The sequence below is a fragment of the Rutilus rutilus genome, assembly GCF_951802725.1.
Source record: "Rutilus rutilus genome assembly, chromosome: 13".
Taxonomy (NCBI): Eukaryota; Metazoa; Chordata; class Actinopteri; order Cypriniformes; family Leuciscidae; genus Rutilus; species Rutilus rutilus.
Window position 1 is genome coordinate 39,165,772 of NC_140218.1, and position 23,970 is coordinate 39,189,741.

A 23,970-nucleotide genomic window follows, 5' to 3' on the forward strand; every position below is an offset into this window, starting at 1 on the left:
CAAAGTTCTTAGGTATGACCCCATCCAGAATCGGGTCATGGCTGCTGTCTTGTGTTCTCTGGATGTGGAGAGCGGCAAGCGGCTGCCTAAAAACAGGTGGGGTTCTGGGAGGCCTTTCCCGCCATTCTCTTTTTTCTTTTTGACGACCTCCCTCTTTAGGCATTCCCACTTGGACCCCCACAGGAAATAAAATACCGCCCTCTCCAGGTTGACCAGGAATCTTCTTGGGGGACTAAAAACAGAACAGACAAGTAAAATCAGTGGTAAAATCACGGCTTTAAAAATTAAATTTTTGCCTTCGTAAGTCAGTTCTCTTAGTTCTGAAAAGCCCAGTCTTTGCCTAACCTTCCCTAAGATGTCAGTCCAGTTTCCCTGTCCTCCACCCTCTCTGTCAAATTTTACACCTAAAATTTCCAAAAATTGTCTTTAAAATCCAAATCTAGTCCACCTGTGTCAACGTTCCCCCACGGCTCGAAGAGCTGGGCCTCGGACTTACTCCTATTGAGCTTAGCGCCCGAGGCCCGACCGTACCAGTCAGTCAAGTCCATTGCTCTTCGTACTGATAAAAGGTCAGTCGCTAAAAGGGTCACGTCATCCATATATAAAACACAGGTCGCTGTCAGTCCACCAGTTCCTGGGATGTCTTGTCCTTTAATCCATTTATCCCTTCTCAAGATTTGTGCCAGTGGCTCACAAGCCACATACAGAAGGGGAGATAAGGGACACCCCTGACGGACGCCGCTGTAGAGATTTACAGCTTTGGATAAATGCCCATTAACCAAAATTCTGCTACACAGATTGTTGTACAGCATTCCCACCCAGGCTATAAACCTCCCAGGAAAACCCATTTTTCCCAGTACCTGAAGCAGGTACTGGTGCAAGACGCGGTCAAAGGCTTTTTCGAAATCTAAATTTAGGAGTACTAGCCGAATGTTTCTGTCTCTCGCAAGACAGATGGCGTCTCTGATCAGTACTAGGCTGTCCGTGATCTTCCTGCCGGGCACAGCGCATGCTTGATCCAGGTGGATTACGTCCTCTAAAACAGTCGACATAACTGTGGCTAAAATCTTACTAAAAAGTTTACAATCATAATTTAAAAGAGTGATTGGTCACCAGTTTCTCAAGTCAGTCTTGTCTCCTTTTTTGTATAGTAATGTAACTATCCCTACTCTAAAGCTGTCTGGAAGTCTGTCAAGAGTCTCAAGTTCTTTAAAAACTGTCAATAAGTCGTGTGCTAAAATGTCCCAGAAGGTCAAGTAAAACTCTAAGGGGAGTCCGTCCATGCCTGGGGACTTCCCCTTCTTAAAACCTTTTAATGCTTTTTCCATTTCTAAAAGGGTAAAATCCTGGGATAAAAGCACATCTGGACTCTTAACCTTTTTGTCTAAAAACCCTAAAACTTCCTCTAAGATGCCATCGTGTACCTCTTTAGTGTTGTATGAATTACTGTCAAAACTTTCAATTTCCCCTAAAATCTGATCTGTTGTATTTACTTCCCCCCCTGTAAAAGTTTTTAAAGTATTAATCGACCCTCCCCGTGTTATTGTCTTTTTAAAAAAATATCTAGTACACTTTTCCCCTTCTTCTATTTCTCTCTCCTTACATCTTAAAATGACACCTTTACTCTTAGTTTTGGACAAATCTGACATTTCTTTCTTTACTTCTTTAATTTCTTCTGTAAAATCCAATCCAATGTTTAAAAGCTTAAAATACCTCTGCAGTCTTTTTTGCAGCCCCATCATGCGTCTTTTTCCTTTATTCTTTTTTCTTTTTTCCAATTTTCCAATTTGTTTAAAAAACCGTCCTGTCCTTTGTTTTACCATCTCCCACCACTGTGCTTGTGAGTCGTAAAAGTCCTGGAGGGTCTGCCATTGGCTGAACTGCTCCCCTATACTCACTAATCACATCCTCATCCTCTAATAGGGAGCAGTTCAGCTTCCACAGCCCTCCCTCTGAAGTCACACCCATGGGTAGTGAAAGGGTGCAGGAGAGCATCATGTGATCAGAAAAGAAGAGGGGGGTCAATGTAGCATCGGTCGGCGGGCAGTCCCTTGTAAAAACATAGTCAATTCGAGAGGCTCTGGCGCCGTCACCACTTAACCAGGTGAAGCCCTCTTCTCTTTGATGCATTGTTTTAAAATCCTCTCCTACCCTCTTTCTGTCCTTTCTTGATAAAACACAATTAAAATCCCCTGCTACCACTAGGGGAGCCCTACCTAGCATGTGGGGCTACAGCTCATACCTGTTGTTTTTTCCTGTAAAACCATACACATTTAAAATGTTAAAATCCTTACCTAAAAAAGTCAGATTAGCTAAAATTGCCCGCCCATCCCTCACCACAGTGCTGCCCTTCACCAAAACATTGGGATTTTTTATTAAAATAGCAACACTGTCATTTTTGTTCAAATTGGACCTGCGGGTCCAAATCTCCTCCCACTTCCTGTAATTCGTATGTGGCCCGCAGAATCTCCAAATGAAGTCTCTTTTCTGCATTTTAAGCTAAGAACATCGTCGCCAAAGGAGTCGCAAGAGGTCCTCTCTGCAAGCCCTGAGGCGTCAAGCACTTGCCCCCTTGATCCCAGGGTCTCTGGGGAAAAGGAAAGGCAAGTGCAAAAACATGTAACATGATTTTAATTATATCTCTGTAGTCCCTTGGTTGCTTTTAAATGTCTCACACCTTTTTAACCATACTGCTCATGGCTCTCACTATCTCCACAATCAATGTGAGAAGTGTGAAGAGCAATATACGAGCACAGAGCGTGTTATCCCTTTTAAAATCCTTTAAGTCAGATGTGTTTTTATTGCAAGAATGTGGTCTGCCTAGATCTTCCAAGGGGGAACTGTCTAGCCGATGCGCCCCTGTGGCCGCCCCACTTCCTCCTTCCTGTCCAATCCCTGAGGCTGGCTGAGGGTTTGAATTTCCCACCAAAACCTCAGGGCCCGCCTCCTCAATTGTTTGTTCCTTTGGTGGGGCGGCCATTTTGTTGCTTTGTAACTTGTTGGCAAAACTTTTAGGGCAGTCTCTGTAGAGATGGGATGATTCTCCACAGAGGTTGCACTTTCTCACTCCTCAAAAATGTGCCCAATTTCTCTGCACTTCTTACACACTACTTTTTGGCATGCCTCGGCAAGATGTCCAAGTTTGCCACACTTGCGGCATAGCTTGGGCATCCCTTGGTAATGGATGTAATCTCTATTCTCTCCCAACACAATCATTGAAGGTATTTGACTCAGGCCATGGTAGCTGTTGGGATCTGCCCATTGTTTAATGGGCACTCTCCACGCACAGCTCCAGATACCGTCTTCATCTAAAACCTTGACTGGTTGTCCACGAATAGAGCAATATCTTGCCAACCATTCAGCAATGTCCTCTCCACTTACTGTTTCATTAAACATCCTGACAATCACAACTTTCAGTGAATTATCAGTCAGTTTTTCCACAGTGAACATGGAGAAATTGGCTTTACACATTTCAAACCGAGTCCAAAAAGTACTTAGCAAGAAAGCCGAAGCAAAGCTTACATCAAAACCATGATTCAGGGGCAGAGTCAACAGGCAGTTTATGTCCACACACTTTAAAACCAAGAATCTGTTGGATGCACTTCCTAGAAAAGTCCAGTCTGGACATGGCCAGGAGAGTGCCATCCTCTTTTGCTTTGAATTTAAAATGCACGCTGTGGTGTCTCCTCACACCGGCACGAGCAGCCGACATGTTGGAGGCACCACAAGCCTGTTGCGGCTAAAACCCAACAATAAATAAATAAAAACCTGCTTACCTTAAAACAAGATTCCTCGCAGAAACGAGTCGTCACTTAAAAGCTGCTTGTCAATGTACCTCCTGAAGGATGTGGATCCCGTGTGACAAGCAACACACGAGACCAAAAGGTCCCACAAGAGGCGATCGCTGTCACAAACTTCTGACCAGACCACGTGATCTTAGCCAAAAGGCCGAGAAGCGATGACACAATGACGCAGAGGCGGGGGAGCCAGCAAAGGCCACGCCCACCTGGGCCGCGGCGAGAGGGCCTAAGGTCGGCAACAAACAAGCTCACGGAAAATGGACCACAACAGAGTGCACAACACGATACTTTGGAGTGCAACCATCATCGGTCAAAAGCACGAAATGGCTTGTAACTCCTAAACCGTCGGTCGCAGACCCAAGTGTCTTACACCACCGGAATCCTTGGCTCTGGCGAGACACATGCCTCGGATTGGAGGGTCGCGCCTGCGAGATTTTCTGGTATTTTGGATTTTCTGAAAAACCTACTTTTGCACAGTAGTCCTGGGTTGTTTGCCCAATCTGACCCAAACCGGTGCAGAAAGATTCTCTGGAGTCTGACTGCCAACAGTGACTGGAAAAAAGTGGGAATTTCAATTCACGTTGGCGACGGGACGCCAAAACCTTGGCAGTGGGTGAGGCGGGCTTTACTTATATGGCTTATAAACTGATGAGAACAGATTTTTTTCTTTCGAAAAGTTTTTATTGTCTCAGTCCACTTTTTACATGTTCATCTCAACAGAAAGGTATTCATTCCATCATACTCTTTGTTTGAATAAAATGTTTAAACATAGGAAATACATACATTTGTTGAAAGTCTGTGTAAGTGTTAAAAACCTAAAAAATAAATAAAAAACAAACAGAGAAAAAAGATTTTGGCAAATAAGGGGGCTCTTGGTGAATAAGACATGCAGAAAAACAAAACACGGACAAGATATAATAGAGATATAAAACCATAAATATATATACATACAGTCGAGTCCTCTCCTTGTGCAAGAAGGATAAATAAATAAATAAATAAAACGTTAACCATATCTTTTTGCATATATAGGAATTTAGAGGTTTTAAAAGTCCCATCTATTCTTCGGAATAGAAACCGAGACCCGGCCCATGGGCCAGAGGAGATTCTCTTTAACCACGGCTCCGCTGCTCCCCTTGGTGTTAAAGAGTTAGTTCACCCAAAAATGAACATTCTGTCAGTAATTACTCACCCTCATGTTGTTCCAACCCCGTAAGACCTTCGTTCATCTTCGGAACACAAATAAAGATATTTCTGTCAGGTCCATTAAGTCAAGAACACACAGACAATAAAAATAAAGAATTTTCATTGAATAGATTGCAAACAAGTAGATGTTCCTGAATTGAAATTTGGCGGTATGGCTCTGTTCAGGGAGTCCTCTGATCTTTCATGAGCACCATGAAATAGCAGAGAGTCAGAGGACAGCAGCAGCAGCATTAGGGAACGCTCACACAGTTTAGGACTGTGAGAGCTAAAATATCCCCCCTGTGAACAGAGCAGGCAACATGACATAAGCAATAACACGTTATGCATAAGGAGGAGCTGGGGAGGTGGCGGGCAGCAGAAGCGGGCAGCAGAAGCGAGCAGCAAGCATGTACGAGCAAACTGAATGTGCTTTAAATAGGGCGCCTTGTTTGAGCTTTGGCCATTGAGCAGCGTGGGGAGTTAACGAGCTAATGCAGCTCAGCTGGAGCAGATCAGCTGACGGGACAGTGTTCTTAACAAACAGCATTAGCAGCGTCTTGACTACCTGGCCTGCCAGAACTGACGCTGACGCTCAATTTTTGATGAAATCTAAGAGCTGGCTCACTCCTCCATAGACTTCTAGGTGACCGAAACTTTCTGGCCCAGAAAAGTTATTAAAGAGATTGTTAATATAGTCCAAGTGACTCCAGTGGCTCAATCTTAAGTATTTCAAGCGACGAGAATACTTTTTGTGCGCAAAAAAACAACAAAAATAACGACTTTATTCCACTATTCATTTCCTTCTCTCTGGGCCTCGAGTTAGTTCACGTAGTGTTTTTGCGCAGCGCGTCTGTGTTACACGTCAGTTGTCTCAATCTCCAAAAACCTAATCTTTGTCTTGCTTTTGCTAAGACATTTTGCCAGTTTCCCTTTCCTCCTCCCTCTTTGTCGAATTTGATCCCAAGTATTTTTACATCAGTCTTTTTAACTTCGAGTTCTGTGTTTTCTATTTCTGTTGGTCCCCACGGTTCGAAAAATTGTACTTGTGTTTTTTATCTATTTAATCTAGCTCCCGACGCCCTTCCAAACCAGTCAGTCAGTTCCATGGTCTTAAATTTTCTTAAAATGTTTTAGACTGTTGCCTGTCATCACACCTGTGGGAAGTGAGAGGGTACAGGAAAGCATAGCATGGTCTGAGAAGAAAACGGGTTAATTTAGCATCTACTGGTACGAGGTCCCGTGTAAAAATATAATCAATACGGGAGGCTTTGGTGCCATCACCACTAAACCAGGTGAGTCCTTGCTCCCCAGGATGCATGGTTCTAAAACAGTCCTTCAGTTTAAAATCTCTTTTTATCGTCTGCAATAAAATAGATGTTTTATCTAATTTAAAACCTTCACCACCTCCTTTACTATCATTTTTACTTACAATACAATTGAAATCCCCCGCTAAAATGATCGGGGTCCTCCCTAAAAGGTGGGGCTGCATGTCTTTGAAAAGGTCATACCTGTCATTCTTTCCTGAGTGTCCATAAATATTTACGACTTTGAAGTCTTTGCCTAAAAAGGATAAAAGAGCTAGCAGAATTCGTCCGTCCCTTATCACCGTGCTCCCCTTCACCAAGATTTTTTTTTTTTTTTATTAGAAGTGCTACTTCATCGGATTTGTTCAAATTGGAGCCGCTCCAAATGGAAGGTCCATGTGGCCAAATGTCTTCCCATTGCTTGTAGCTTTGTTGAAAGGGAAGAGCACATTCCTGTAATAAAAATATATCCACTGGAAGTGTACTTAAAAAGGATAAAACCATGTGTGCTCTGGTCAAAGACTTTAACCATTTCTACTTTGAATGTAAGATGCTTGAAGTCATAAATAGGATAATATAACAGAACATGTAAAACATTTTAAAGGGTTAAAATATTAAACAGGGTCAGTTTTTCATTCATCAAGTTCTTCTATCTCTTGTAAGTCCGGCCCCTCCTTGATTCCTATTGTGAAGGACTCAGGTGTGGGGGGCTGACTTCCCCCTGACCTAACAGATGTAGCTCTGGGGGTTGATTTTTTGAGCTCCACTGACAGAAAGGAAATTTCATTTGCAAAATTTGTGGGGAATAACCTATTTAGGTCATCTGAAGAGGATGAATCTGAGAAACAGTCTACTCGCTCTTTTTTCTCTCTTTCCTTTGTTAGAGGGGAGAGTGCAGCCCTCTTTTTTGTCAGCTGGGTTTTATACAAGGAATTTTGAGACATACTCACCTCCTCTTCATCTTCTTGTCTTTCTTCCATTACTTCACCTTTCCGTTCTGTGGTCTTTTCTATTGGTTGAGACGATTCATTGTGTGTAGGGGGTTGTAACTCCTCCTCATTTGCCCCTTCCTCCATGATGTCACTTCCCTTCAAATTCAAAACAATTGGCTCCGCCCCTTCATTTACTCCAGCTGTGTCTGTTACCGGCGCCATTTTGTTTGACTTAACTTTGTTGGCAAACGACTTTGGGCAATCTCTATAGAGATGGTAAAGGTCTCCACAAAGATTGCACCTTCTGCCATTTGGACATTCTTCAAAGGAATGTCCAATTTCTCTGCACTTGTAACAAACTTTCTGGCATGCTTCAACAAGATGTCCAAACTCCCCACATCGCCGGCAGAGTTTGGGCATCCCCTGATAATGGATGTAGCCCCGGTTTTCGCCTAGAACTATCATTTGGTGGTATATGTTTCAGGCCTTGGAAACTCTGGGGGTCTTCCCATTGCTTAATGGGGACCCTCCAGGAGCAATTCCAAATGCCGTCCTCATCATATACCTTCATTGCCTGGCCCCTTACAGTGCAGTATCTTCCCAGCCATGTGCAAACATCTTCTCCAGTTACGGTTTCATTGAACATTCTGATAATGACTACTTTTTGCGTGTTGTCAGTTAGTTTCTCAACCTTAAACATGGAGAACTGGGTCTTGTGTAAATTTAATTTCTGCCAGAAATCATTTAACAGTGCTGAGCTTTTGAAACTCACATCAAAGCCTTTGTTAAAAGGCAGAGTTAGAATGCAATTTAAATCTGCCGGTTTAAACTCTAAAAGGTTCTGGATCAATTTCCTTGAGAAATCCAGTCTAGACATAGCTACCAGTTTACCATCTTTTTCTAAAAAAAGAAAGCGTGCGCTGTGGTGCATCCGCATGCCGGCACGAGCAGCCGACATGTTGGAGGCACCTACAGCTTTAAAATGTACTCTAAAATAGCTATCAAGCAAATAACAAATTTAAAACCGAAGTGCAAAAACTTACCTCAAAACAGATTCTATAGATGAAACCTCTCCACCTAAAAACAGAAGCAACACAAATGTTAAAGCAATAAATAGTAAAAGGTACAGCTGTAAGCAGTACAAATATACCTCTAGAGAAGGTATAGGAAAGTGCTATTGAAAAGCACAACCCAACCCAGCAAAGAGGCGATCGAGACTCAACCGTTTGACAAGACCAAACTTGATCTTAGCCAAAAGGCAGAGAAGCGATGCTGCAATGACGCAGAGGCGGGGGAGCTGGCAATGGCCACGCCCTCCTGGGCCGCGGCAAGAGGGCCTAAGGTCGCCAACAAACAAGCTCACCGAAAATGGATCACAACAGCCCGTGGTCACGTGAAAAGGGATGTGGCGATTGGCCACTTGGTGGCGCTGTAAACAGAAAAAACAACAACTTGAATACGGCCATAGACGACTGTGTATCACGTGATTTTTCACACGTGCACAAGGTATTCATACCACGTGATAGAACTCCTCATTCTGAACAACTTTGGACCACTGCTGTCAATCAAATAATCTCCAATATTTAACGGACGCTTTGAAGAATGAAACAAAAAAAACCAAAAAAAAACAACAAGCCTACTTTCGCAGATTGGTCCCAGGTTGTATTCTATCTCTCGATCAATCACTGCAGTTCAATTCTATGGACTTCCTAGGTTTCATGAAGAAGAAAAAATAAGTGGATTCTGCTGGTTAGATCCTTATACAGCAGCCCCACCCACGCTAAAAATCTCCTAGGAAACCCCATTTTTCCCAAAACTTGAAAAAAGTAATGGTGCGAGACTCGGTCGAATGCTTTTTCAAAGTCTAAATTTAAAACTATCAGCCTCATCAACTTATGTCTCTCGCATAACAGATGGCGTCTCGTATCAGTACGATGCTGTCCGTGATCTTTCTCCCAGGGACGGCACAGGCTTGATCCGGGTGGATCAGATCTGCTAAAACTGTTGACATTCGTGTTGTTAAAAGTTTGCTAAAAAGTTTGCAATCCAAGTTTAAAAGGGTTATGGGACGCCAGTTTTTTAGATCGGTCTTGGTCATCTTTTTTTATGTAGTAAGGTCATTATTCCCGTCCTAAAACTGTCAGGGAGTCGGCCAGTCTTGTCAAAGTCATTAACCCTCTGGGGACCAAAAACGCGCGTTTTGCTCGTTTTTTTTTTTTTAGCAATGAAAATAAACACTAAATGCTCTGTTAATTTTGATCTTTCATTTTCGTGTAATACATCAATCGATCCTGTTCAGTTTCTATTTTTTTCTGTATACTCACAATAAAAATAAAGTGTTTTGCTTTTTGACAAATAAAGAAAAATTAAGATGATGCGATTTCTGCCTTCTCTCTGTCAGTAAACTCCCGTTTGAAACGCGTTCGAAAATGATCTATAACTCCACGAAAATTCAGTCAAACAGGCAAACAGACCCACGGGCATAAAGCTTGAGATCGCAGCTTTTAAATGAAGTCATTTATATAAAAAATAAATATTCTTAGTTTCTGTAATCTGTATACAAAGAGAGCGACTCCAGTCGAGCTCATTACGAGATGATTCACAGTAATTTGACCACGCCCCGGAGAGCGCGTGCTATTCAAACGCAAATTCTGAGAACCATTTCAGTCTGTGAAACGCCCCCACATCAGCTGTAAACAAAGCGCGAGTGAGACATTAGCCTTTATGGAGAAAAGTTTCCACAGTGCTGATGAGGAGAAATATTTCCTGATATGAGCAGCAGATCGCGCTGAGGAGTGAGGTAGGCTGTTTTCTTTTCTCAAGTGTGGAATAACGTTATGGAATAACGTTAGTGTAGGCCTGTAAACCGCAAAAAGATGAATCGCATTTCTATAATATGACTCGCGTTTCTGTGAGATGAATGAAGGGTACATATTTGTAAAGAGTGTTTAGCCTAAATATGAATCGCGTGTCTGTGTGTGAAAGAATAAACTGCTTTGCCATAGCCTACTGAGATGAGTAAAAATCGACTGGAATATTTTGAAATAAAATGTATTTGTATAAGCAACGTAAATTAACATTTATATGCCCTGATATTTCAATAAAACAACGTTACAGTCAGGCGTTAGTCACACTATTTTTGTCAAAAATAAAGTCATAGACTAAGATGTTAGATGTTCCAATGTTGGCTATATTCAAACTAATGAATACATATGATAAAATGTAGGCCTATAATCTTTTTTTTCTTTCTTTTTTTTTTACAAAGAAAGAGTACACTTGAAATATTGTTGAAATTGTAATTATTGTTGTAATTGTAACATTTTTAATAAAATAGCTAAACATATTTACAAGATAGATGTAAGCGAAATCTTAAATGGTCAATATAAGTATTCTTCTAAATACATTGTCCTTGCATTGTGGCTCAGTCAGTGTCACACCTGAATGAATGGCTAATTATGCAGAGTCATTATGCAGAGTGGGTGGGACAACCCAGGTGTAAACTACTCCTTCACGCCCCCCTCGCATATTGGCTTTCAAAGCAAAACCTGTTTTACACCATTTAAATCAATGTATTTTTTTTTGTGAACGATAAAGCAAGACTATTTTCACATAATTTTGAAGCCAGTACTCAAAGGTACAACATCAATTAGACAAAAGTCTTGTGGACACATATTTAATATGTGTTTTGTGGTCTTAATTCAGCCACTTTCATTTTAATTTTTTCCAATAACCACGCATAAACATTATTCTCTTAAAAATACAAACATCTACATACATGTTGCCCGCATATTTTGGTAGCCCTGTTTGTGCTATATAGAGTGATTTTACACCTTTGCCATTAACATGTTTATAAATAACTGAAAAAAGCACAAATTTCAAGGCATGTCAGAACATCTCAAGGGCTCCAAAAACACCTTGGTCCCCAGAGGGTTAAAAACAGCCAGTAAGTCTTGTCTTAAAATGTCCCAAAAGGTCAAATAAAATTCTAGAGGAAGTCCATCAACTCCAGGAGTTTTCCCTTTTTTACATTTTTTTACACTTATATCTATCTCAGAGAGATTAAAATTATTTATCAGAGCGGTATTATCTTTTACTGTTTTCTCCATGCTTGTTAAAATTTCGCTTAAAATACTATCATCACTTACCTTTTCTTCATAAAGCTCCCCATAAAAGCTTTCTACTGCTGATAAAATACCATTTGTGTCTGTCATTGTTTCTCCTTCTTTGTTTTTCAGCTTGACTATTGCTCTGCCGCCATCAATGATTTTCTTAAAAAAGTATCTAGTGCATTTCTCACCTTCCTCTATTTCCCTTTCTTTGCTCCTAAAAATAATACCTCTACTTTTGACCTCAGCCAATTCTGACATTTCTTTCTTAACTTCTTTAATTTCATCGTTAAAATCAAAACCCTGACTAAGAAGATAAAAGTAACGTTGTAGCCTCTTTTGCAGTCCCACCATTTGTCTCTTTTCTTTTGATTTTTTCCCTGCCCATCTAAAAAAAGTCTTGGTCTTTCCCTTTACCATCTCCCACCACTGTGCTCGTGAATCATAAAAGTCTTGTAAGGTCTGCCATTGGCTGTACTGCTCCCTGTAGTCTGTCGTGATCTCCAAGTCTTCCAACAGGGAGCAGTTCAGCCTCCACATCCCTTCACCTGTCGTCACCCCTGTGGGAAATGAAAGGGTGCAAGAAAGCATAACGTGGTCTGAAAAGAAAACGGGTGTTGATTTAACATCTACTGGTGCAAGGTCCTGTGTAAAGATATAATCTATGCAGGTGAGTCCCTTTTCCCCAGGATGCATAGTTCTAATACAGTCAGTCAATTTAAAATCCTTTATAATGTTCTGTAATAAAATAGACGTTTTATCCATTTTAAAATCTTCCCTTTCCCCTTTCCTATCATTTTTACTTAAAATGCAATTAAAATCCCCTGCTAAAACGAATGGGGTCTTCCCTAAAAGGTGGAACTGCACATCTTCTAAAAGGTCGTACCTTTCATTCTTATCTGTAAAAGCATACATATTTAATATATTAAAATCATGTCCTAAAAAGGACAGATTTATTAAAAGAGCTCTCCCATCTCTCACCACTGTGCTTCCCTTCACCAGGAACTGAGGGTTTTTAATTAAGATGGCTACTCCATCTGCTCTGTTAAAATTTGATCCGCTCCACACAGATAAGTGGGGCCATTGTTCTTCCCATCTCCTATAGTTGGACATAAAAGGTAGAGCACATTCTTGTAAAAGCAGTATATCACTATTTTGAGTTTGTAAAAAGGATAAGACAGTTTTGGCTCTCAACCAGTGGTGGACGAAGTACACATACCATGTACTTGAGTAAAAGTAAAGATACTCAAGGTAAAATATTACTCAAGTAAAAGTAGAAGTGCTGCCTTTAAACATTCACTTGAGTAAAAGTACAAAAGTATTTGCCTTCAAATGTACTTAAGTATCCAAGTACTATGATTTTTTTATGACTATAATGTCCTATTATAATTTTTGTCACAAGACTCTTGCTTAACTCAGTCTACGTGAAGACTCCAATGTCACTCTTGGCACATCAATCTATTAATAAAATGACATTAATTAGTCTATATATATATATATATATTTATATTATATATATACTGTATATATTTGAATTGAATACATTTTTTGTTTGTTTAATTTTGGACGGAAGGGCACTGTTCCCATAAGGTATAATACATTTACAGTATTTACTGTATATATTTTGGAAGACTATATATATTTGTGTATATATATATATATATAAAATTTCTACGTTATGGGAGTAGCCAATTTCCCTCCAAAATTAAACACCAAAACATAATGCAGTGTTTCTGCTACTCCCCAGAAAAAAAATGCTATTATATGCATGTAATTTTAGTGTCAACCATGGTGTCAACGTAATAAGCAATGTTCATTATGCGTCAATATTTACCGATAATTGCTGCAATAATAGCTGCTGCTCTCTGCGCTGCTTAAAATCATTGGCAACGCGATTTGTTTGGAACTATTGAGAGCTACACGAATCACGTGACCGCGCGGCGGCGAGATCACAGCGGCTGCACACTGCACAGACCATTCGGTGAATGATATTAAAATACTGCTAGATCGATTAGAGTGTACTAGTGTAGACGGCTCTGTATGCTTTTCAATCACTCTCGCGATGTCATAAACTGATCGGTCTGTGCAGCTCCGGTTCAAGTCGAACAAGCCTAGTGTGTCGTAACCTTATAGCCTACTGTCTATGGTCGCAACTCTCATATTTAACGGCTCTGGTTCACGCAGATAGCGCCAAGGCAAGTTCAAAACAAAGCACGCACGTTAGTGATTGGTGGCTCGTTTGACCAGTTAAGTTTTTATCCACTCATAAATAAAAAGGAACGACTGATTTTGAAAATGTAGTAGAGTAAAAAGTAAGATATTTGACTTTGAAATGTAGTGGAGTTAAAGTAAAAGTCTTCCAAAATGTAATTACTTAAGTAAAGTACAGATACGCAAAAAAACTACTTAAGTACAGTAACGAATTACATTTACTTTGTTACTGTCCACCACTGCTCTCAACTGAGACCTCACACTTCTTACATTTAGGGTAGAGAGTGTGAGTGTCATGATAAGAACATTTAAAAGGGATAAGCACAACATTTTAGAAGACATTATAAATAACTAAAATTTCAATTAAAAAAGGTATCTGTATCCTGTGAAACCAGCTTTTCCTTTTCTTCCCCATTGGGGGAATCCGGAGATTGAAGCTGTTTCTCCCTTGAGCTAGCTCTAGGGGTTGATGTTTGGAGTTCCATTGACAAAAAGGATACTTCGTTTGGCGAACTGAGTGGAAAGAGTCGGTTCAGATCCTCTGATAAGGAGGAATCCGACCACAAACCCTCCCCTTTTCTCCTTTTTTCTCCTCAATGGGGGATCGGGCGTTCCTTTTTTTCCCTCTCAATATAACTCCTGGAAAATCATTACTTACCTCTGTCTCATGTTTCTCCTCCACTTCCTTTTCTTTCTCTTGGTTGTCCTGTTCACTGTCACCATCCTTGCTCTGTTCATCTGACTCGCTTTCTTTATCCATTAAGGATTGGTGGAGTTCCATCACCTCATTTTCATCTGCTCCAATTGTATGATTTGGCGGGAAATTTAAAATTTGCTCCACCCCTTCTCTCATTTGTCCCGCCTTCTCCTTGCCTCTGTCATCTGCTTTCTCTCCCCCAGCCACAGGGTTTGGCGGGAGCTTTGAATTTGGCTCCGCCTCCTCGTTATCCTATGGCACTATCTCCTCCACCGCCATTTTGTGTGCTTTGACTTTGTTGGCAAATGATCTGGGGCAATCTCTGTAGAGATGGAGAAGGTCTCCACAAAGATTACACTTTCTGCCATTGGGACATTCTTTGAAGGAGTGTCCAATTTCTCTACACTTGTTACAAAAGACTTTCTGGCATGCTTCAACAAGATGCCCAAACTCACCACATCGCCGGCAGAGTTTGGGCATTCCCTGATAGTTGATATAGCCCCTGTTTTCTCCTAGAACTATCATTTGTGGTAAATGCCTCAGACCTTGGAAGCCCTGGGGGTCTTCCCATTGCTTAATGGGGACCCTCCAGGAACAATAAACCTTCATAGCCTGGCCCCTCACAGTGCAAAATCTTCCCAGCCATGTACAAACATCTTCTCCATTTACAGTCTCATTGAACATGCCAGAAGTCATTTAACAGTGCTGCATTCTTAAAACTCACATCAAAGCCTTTGTTAAAAGGCAGGGTCAGAATACAATTCAAATCAACAGGGGTAAACCCTAAACATTTCTCTATCAATTTTCTGGAGAAATCTAGTCTAGACATTTCCAACATCTTTCCATCTTTTTCTAAAAAACTAAAACGCACACTGTGGTGCCTCCGCATGCCGGCACGAGCAGCCGACATGTTGGAGGCACCCCCAGCTTTAAAAAGGACTATTTAAACAATACAATTTAAAACAGTGATCAAAGATAAAAAACTTACCTTAAAAAGGATTCTCTCAGTAGAATTCTCCTCCTTAAAACAGAAACAACACAATAATAAAAACAATAAATAACAATAAAAGAGTACAGCTGTGTTTTATCTCTGTGAAGCTGCTTTGAAACAATTTACGTTGTTAAAAGCGCTATATAAATGAAGATGACTTGACTGTGAGCAGTACAATATACCTCTCTGAAGGTGTAGGAAAGTGCTATAAAGAACACAACCCAAAAACTCACAAAGACGCGATCGCAACACTGCCGATTGACAAGACACTTGATCTTAGCCAAAAGGCCGAGAAGCGATGACACAATGCCGAGGCGGGGGTGCCGGCAAAGCGGAATCCTTGGGTCGGGCCGAACGAGATGCACGCCTCGGATCGGAGGGTCGCGCTGGCGAGATTTTCTGGTATTTTGGATTTTCTGAAAAACCTACTTTTGCACAGTAGTCCTGGGTTGTTTGCCCAATCTGACCCAAACCGGTGCAGAAAGATTCTCTGGAGTCTGACTGCCAACAGTGACCGGAAAAAAGTGGGAATTTCGATTCATGTTGGCGACGGGACGCCAAAACGTTGGCAGTGGGCGAGGCGGGCTTTACTTAAATGGCTATAACTCTCCGACGGCAAAGAGACAATTACACCCAAGTCGGTACACCTGTGTACGGGCTCAGCCCGTGGTAACATGAAAAAGGATGTGGCAACTGGCCACTTGGTGGCGTGCTGTAAACAGAAAAAACAACAACTTGAACACGGCCATAGACGACTGTGTATCATGTGATTTTTCACACGTGCACAAGGTATTCATACCACGTGATAGAACTCCTCATTCTGAACAACTTTGGACCACTGCTGTCAATCAAAGCGTTCGTTAAATATTGGAGATTATTTGAAGAATGAAAACAAACAAACAAACAAAACAACAAGCCTACTTTCGCAGATTGGTCCCAGGTTGTTTTCTATCTCTCGATCAACCACTGCAGTTCAATTATCTGGACTTCCTAGGTTTCATGAACCATCAGAAGAAGAAAAAATAAGTGGAGCTTTAACAATCTGTTCTTTTAACCAGTGTGTGTCCAGGGGAGAGCGCGAACGCTGTCCCCCACTACCATAAATTATGCAGTCGAGATTCCCATATTTGGGGAATTCGCAGGGGTCAGCACAATCGGAGTGCAACGGCCGAGCCTCGCCCTGGGTGAACCTTTTTGTTTTTTTTACAAATCAGAAAGGATTCCTTACAAGTCATGGTAAAAAACGAAACGTAATCCCGTATTTAGAATCCATTCATCATATTCTGTAACCTTTTTTATTTTATTCTCTTATTTTATTATATTTTCTCCTTTTTTTTCATTTTGTTTTCCATTATTTATAAAATATTGATGTTTAATTCCATTCTCACACAATGCCTAATTATAACACCATAAATGGGGCAAGGGCCAAACAAAGAGAGAGCCCATGATCTTCAAAATTCATTCCTCCATTTCATCCCAAAGGTGAAGGAGAATCTGAGAGTTTATCAGACATTTCCATTTCTCAAGTACTTCCGTAAAGGAAAGGGTTTTCCTGTCTCTTAACACATAGTCCCGGATAGAAACAAGGCTTGAAGAGACCACTATTTCCGCTGGCATATCATATCCTTTAAAGCAAGAAATATTCCTTGCCTTCCATATCCCTTCTTTGATGACATTAATAACTGTCCACCATCTAATCCATTCATCAGAGTTCACACTATTCAGCTCACCATACAAAAGGTCCAGTTCAGTTGGAGCTCTATACAACTCAGCCATCCATTCTTGTACAAGGGACCAGACCTCCCTAGCATGTTTACAAGACCAAAATAAGTGGCTGATAGACTTGTCTTCTCCACATTTAAACTTAGGGCATTGTGGACTCTTTGTACATTTCCTTTTTTCCAGAAACACCCGAGTAGGTAAGCATTGATGTGCCACTTGCCAAGCAATATCTTTGTGAGAATTAAACAAAAACCCATTGTTTACATTCTTCCAAACTGTAATACAATCAGATTCAGTTAGTTTTCCCACTGGGGTGATCCTCTCTAATCCTGGGCATAACATACCTTGAATAATTACACGGTTTATTTCTTCATGAGGAATATGAGAGGCTTTCACTTTCTTTAAAGGGAGTAGCACTCTATCATACATTTTGGGCCTATATTCAGCATGAGGAGTATTTTGTGGAAGTCTTATTCCCCAGGCATTAGCTACCTGTTGACCTACCCAAAGCTTGGTGAAACAATGCCACAAAATTCCCTGATTCTCAGACAAACAGGCTTTTAGAATGGGCATCAAAAACATAGACTCCAGTTTAGTTCCCAATTCTGGCACTGCTAGCCCTCCTTTATCTAATGGCTTATACAGTATCACTCGTCTCATATTTTCGTGTTGTGAGCTCCAAAAAAAAACTAAACAGGGCCTTCCAAATAGATCTTATAAAAAGTATCGGTGCTGGAAAGGTTGAGGCCAAAAAGGTAAGAGAGGCCAAAATCTCAGCATTTATTACCAACACTTTCCCTCTCAAAGTAAGATCTCGCCCCTCCCATTGTTTTAGTTTCCATCTTATCTTATCGAGTCTCAAATCCCAGTTTCTCTTGTCCATGTCTTTCCCGTAAAACAGTCCCAAAATTTTTATAGATTCTTCCTGATTTTTAAACCCCAGTTTTAATTTGGGTTATTTCCAGAAAGAATACAAAACTTCTGACTTCGTCTTATTGATTCTAGCCCCCATAGCCAAGGTTAACCTATCACAAATTTGCAACGTTTTCTTTATAGAGTTGTTATCAGTATGAAAGAGAGTAAGGTCATCCATATAAAGTGAGACTTTAGCTTCCCTGCCTGAGCTACCTGGAATTGGAAAACCTTTAATTCCAGGATTCTGCCTGAGTGCCCTAGCTAATGGCTCAATTGCTAAAACAAATAATAATGGAGACAAGCTACAGCCCTGTCGTACATCTGAACAGATATCAAAGGGGTCTGACAGATAGTTATTTACCAATACTCTACTTTGGCAGTTAGTTTATAGGAGGTTGATCCATGCACAAATAGATGGACTAAAGCCCAAACGTCCAAGCAGTATATGTAAATAACGATGGTCTATACCAGTGGTTCTCAAACCTGTCCTGGCGTACCCCCAACACTGCACGTTTTCTTTGTCTCCCTAATAAAACACACCTGATTCAACTCATCAGCTCATTCACCCATGTTATAATGAGCTGATGAATTGAATCAGGTGTGTTTGATTAGGGCGACAAAGAAAACGTGCAGTGTTGGGGGTACGCCAGGACAGGTTTGAGAACCACTGGTCTATACTGTCAAAGGCTTTTTCAAGATCAAGTCCCAAAATAGCCAGAGATAGTTTACGATCTTGTGCAAATAGGTAGATATCTCTTGCTAATGCCAAATTATCTTGTAGAGATCGCCCCTTAATACCACATGTTTGGTCATTACCAATAAACTTAGGCATATCAGGCTGGAATTTTAAAAAGAGTGCCGTGTAAAGAATTTTAACATCTACTCCTAACAAAGTCAGGGGACGCCAATTTTTTATCTCTTTTCTATCACCTTTTTTAAACATCAAGGAGATAACTCCTTCTCTTAAGGAGGATGGAAGTTTCCCTAAGCGTAAACTCTCCATAAACATCATCAACAAGGAGTCCTTTAAATCTTCCCAAAAGGTTATGTAAAATTCCTTAGGTAGCCCATCAGCTCCTGGGCACTTATTATTACTCATACTCTGTACTGCTGTAGTTAAATCATCAACACATAAGTGTATATCATTAATTCTAAAGTCCCCTTGAGTGTTGTTAACAGTCTCAGACAGAAAGTCAACAATGTCATAATTTTCTCCATTTTAGGAACTATATAGGTTCTTATAAAAGGAAAAAACATGGGATACTATATTGTGCGTTCCCGTTATTACTTGGTCTTCTTGGATTTTTAAGGAATCCAAACTTTGGGAGCTAATAAGTTTCCTAAAAAAATATCTTGTACATTTCTCATTGGATTCAAAATGCTGGACTCTACTCCTTATGATGTAACTCTTGTTCTTATACGCCATTATTTTAGCCATTTCTCTCTTAAGTTTCACAATATCATCTACTACCTTAAAACCCGACTGGGACATAGTGTACAAGATTTGTAAATCTTTCTGACATTTCTTAAAACGATAATTATTTTGTGATGTAAATTTCTTACTTTCCTTCATAAAAAACTTCTTCACTCTAATTTTCAGATCCTGCCACCAGTCACCCACTGAATCATATAGTTCTTGCAGAGATTTCCATTGATTTAACATTCCTTTCAATTTTTGGACAACTTTAGGATCTTTTAACCAACTTATATTTAACTTCCATAAACCAGATCCTCTCGTACTTCTTCCGCATACCTCTAATACACAATCTAATTTGGCATGGTTGGAAAAAAATACAGGTTTCACAGAGGATTCTATTACCTCAATTGTAGGTGAGGAGAAAAGGAAGTCAATACGAGAGAAGGAAGATCCATTGGACCAAGTAAATCCAGGAGCGTCAGGGTTCTGTGCTCTAAAGCCATCTATAAGTTTGAAGTCCTTAATAATGTCTATGAGATCTACTGAGCTAGAGTCAAGTTTTACTGTTCTTGTTGATTTCCTGTCTTCTTTTGCTATTATACAATTAAAGGAGTCATGACCTCGTGTTACCTTGGATACCCAACGCTCTATTATAGTCTTTCAGGCACTTCTAAAAAAAAAAAGTGGAAAAAAAATAAACACAGAGCTCCTCAGACCCTTATTTCTAAAGGCATTATTGTCTCGAGAGATCTGATGCGATGTTTTGGCTGTCGTGGACGGTCATTATAATAATGCAAATGAGGGGCGCGTTGATTGGTTGCAGGAAGGAGGAGGGTTGACAGCGTTGCATGCTCGTAGTTTCTTTTGCCCTTGATCAGTGAGGCGATACACAGCGCGGGCGCCTCCGCATTTACGCGTGTATTGAGTGTGCGCTCCGAGCACAGGATAACGGCTGACAGGACAAGAAAGTCCGTTTTTCTGAAGTGAAAGACTTTATTTCAGCGTACACTAATGTCACTGTCTGGTAGTTCCTATTGTGCTGGGGTTTCTGAAGTAGTCATAATTCATCTCTCATAACATAACATGCTCTAAACACGCACGCAGAGTGGAAAAGGAAGAGCGGAGGCACGGGGAGCAGAGCGCAAATTTGAACTATATCGATATATGCGATATGGTCTAGCAAACAGTTTTAGCCACTGACCATGGACTCCTGTACCATCACTACTGTTGTGTAAAACAAAGTGGAAAGATGTGGATAGCATTCGTAGAGTCCATTCACCGTGTTTATCTCGAAGCTAACGTTACATACAATAGCCGCATTAGCAGTTAGCTGATGTTTGTTAACGTACACACAGTAGAGCAATAAAAACACAGTCTTACCGTTTCAATTTCAGGCAGGTCTCTGATGGTGGGGATGGCACCTTTTCCCAAACGGAGCTTCGAGGCCAACTTCGCCTGATATTGTCCCAAATTACTAAATGAATCCTGTGTAAAATGTTTAGCGCAGACACCAAACGTTAGGCCAGTTGAAAGGGTTGTTGGGACAGCGTCATTAAAAATGAATTTCATCCACTGATCCCTGATAGTTTCGTCCGTTTTGGGTAGAGAATACACATTAGAATGCTGTTTATGGCAGTCAACCACAGAGCAACGCAGGTGTGCACTTGGTTTCTCCATCTTTCTTTGCCGAATGAATATGAGGGGGAGAGGGGTAGGGCGTGGCTTCCTGCTGCGCTGTCCATATATGGCATATCCTCCACCGTCGTGACGTCAAGCCAGGGTAGAAATCAAAATCTCGTATTTGAGTGCGCGTGCACGTGGGATATTTTACAAACCCTGAGGTAAACAAACGCTTCACTTTTAAATATCGGCTTCCCGGCCAGTGTATAATCGTTAGGCAATCATAACATACATTGATTCTCGTGGAAAAATGCTAAATGTGGGTCATGACACCTTTAATATCTCCCCCCATAATTACTTCGCACCCACAAAATAATATCGAAGCTATATCTTTCAGAATTTCTCTTCTTCCTTGTAAATCTGGAGGGCAATATACATTAATTATACGAAAAGGTGTCCCATTTAATTTTACATCCACATACAGTAGTCTCCCATTAACTAATTCCTGGACTTGCTGAATCTCAAATTGCCAACCTCTAAAGAGAATACCTACCCCAGATGACCTATTCTTATTATCCCCAAACCATAAGGAGTGGCCATAATTCCATCTATCTTGAAGGTATTTATAATTGGATTTGTGAGATAAATTGCACTCTTGAAGGAGGGCAATATCATGGCCTTCATTATGTAGAAAGGAAAACACAGAGGAGCATTTAACCAAATCTGTTAAACCTCTGGTATTAATGGATGTAACCGATAAACGCATAATCTAAAGGGCTCTCTCTTCAGCCTTTTCCTTTTCTTTTCTTTCTTAGATCGTGGAGATAAATCTTTTTGTAATACCAATTCTTTCATTTGGGTGGTAGTTGAGAAGCTGTCAATTTCATCAAAGTCCAGGAAAGGGGTGGAATTGGAAGCCCAATCAGTCACTCCTTCATGTTACTGCGTTGGGAGGACTATAGAATTCGAAGGATCCTGATTATTATCGTCTGGAGGGGACTCTAACGTTGAAGTTCCAGATAGGAGAGATAAGGACAACGGAAAGGTTTCAGCTACCTCTAGAAGGATGTTTCCTTTTTGTTTCTGGGCTTCCTTATCTGGAGTTGATATCACAACATCCATTCCAACTTCAGATCCTTCAAAGGGATAGTCTCTTTGTGCCTCTCCCCTTGTTCCTTTGTCCTTGATAAGGTCCAAGGGAGAAGTGACAGCTCTCGACGAAGATTGCAGATGTTCTTTTGGCAAAGAGGGTGTAAAGTCTTCAGCTGCTCCTTGAGGCTGTGGTAAGAGACTTATAGAGGACTCTCCCTTGGAAAGCATAACTTCCTGGGCGATATCTTGCTGGTTAACAAGGGAAACAACATTCCTAATGGTATTCTCCAGACCTTCAAGGTCCACTAAATTTCACTCTTCTCTACGTTCTTGTTGTTTTATTTTATTGGAGTAGGCATGAGGGCAATCGCGAAACCTGTGGTCCTCTGCCCCACATAAGATTGCATTTCTTTGGCAGCTGGCAATCCCTGGAGCCATGGTCTTTGCTTTTACAATGTCTACAGATTTCCATTTCACAATTTGCAGCTATATGGTCCAAGGAGCCACATTTCCTGCATTCTTTAGGTTGTCCATTATAGAAGACATAGCCCCTAATTGGACCTAATTGAATTAGTGAGGGCAGGTGATGGTAATTGCCTTCAGCATCTTTCTTCAATCATACCTGGAATTTGGATGCTCCAGTCTTTATCCCATCCTCATCTCTCATCAAAGAGGTATTTAAGATGGTACAGTGCATGGAAAGCCAAGTAGTGATATCTTCAACTTTAATCCTTTCAGAGTGTATCAAGACAGTCACAGTCCTAATATCTCTTTCAGATAATGGAATCAAATGGATTTTCTGAAGACATGGAGTTACATTCTTCTTAGAATTAAATCTATTCACACAGAGTTCATAAGACTCCACTTATGAAGTGAAGTGAACCACCTTCCTGATCACCTTCCTGATCATGGTGTCTCCCCTGCCAGGTAAGTGCATATCCGGAATGCAGAATCCCAGACAACATTCAAAAAACAGCTGAAAACCCATCTCTTCCGTGAGCACCTAACTTCATAAAAAAAAAAAAAAAAAAAATTTCCCTTTAAAACCTCACTTATCATGCTTATGCTACTCTGAATAATGCCTGAACTTCGTATTTTGAGCACTTCTTGCGTTGTTGTTGTTTTTTGCCTCTTCATGATGACTCGCTTAATTTAGTCCTGATTTGTAAGTCGCTTTGGATAAAAGCGTCTGCTAAATGACTAAATGTAAATGTAAATGTAAAATGTAAGTATGAATTCCCAGGCCTCCAGTCAGAGGCACCCTGTCCCTCTTCGCAATCCTCACCAACGGTTAGTAAAAGACTCCAAGAGATAAGAGCGACATCAAAAATGTGCAGTGACGGGCTTTTTTTTTTTTTTTTTTTTTTTGCTCCGGATCCGGCTCCATGAGCAGTCAGTCCCTGGATAGTGGACGAATCAGATATTAAACTGATAAGAACAGAGTTTTTTACTTTTTTATTTTTTTTTATTTCACACCACCATTCTACCTTTACCAGTATTGTATATGATCACCTACGTCACCCATACACAGCAATATACACTACTTCCATGAACATCTGCTTTAGTCACACAAGACTAAAATATTTCTTTCATTGAACACTTTAAGGGGGGGTGCACCATTCCCAGAAGCACTGCAATACCGGGTCGATGCGTGGAGTGGACGGAGCAAGCCCCTATTCCATCTCCCAGTTCTAAAAATCTATTTAATATATGGTGCCCGGGTAGGGCACGTATCAGATATTAAACTGATAAGAACAGATTTTTTCTTTCTTGTAATTTTATTTTGTCTTTCAACAATCATTAAACATTTGAGCATTTACATTTTTCCATAAGAGTCGGTGTGCCATTTCCAGCAGCATATGTCATGTTACCACATTATATTCATTTGAATGTATTATATAGTTTTCTTTTCCATAAAATCCATTTAAAATTTGCAAGAAAGAAGCATGAAAACAAATAAATAAAAAGGTTTCTTTAACCT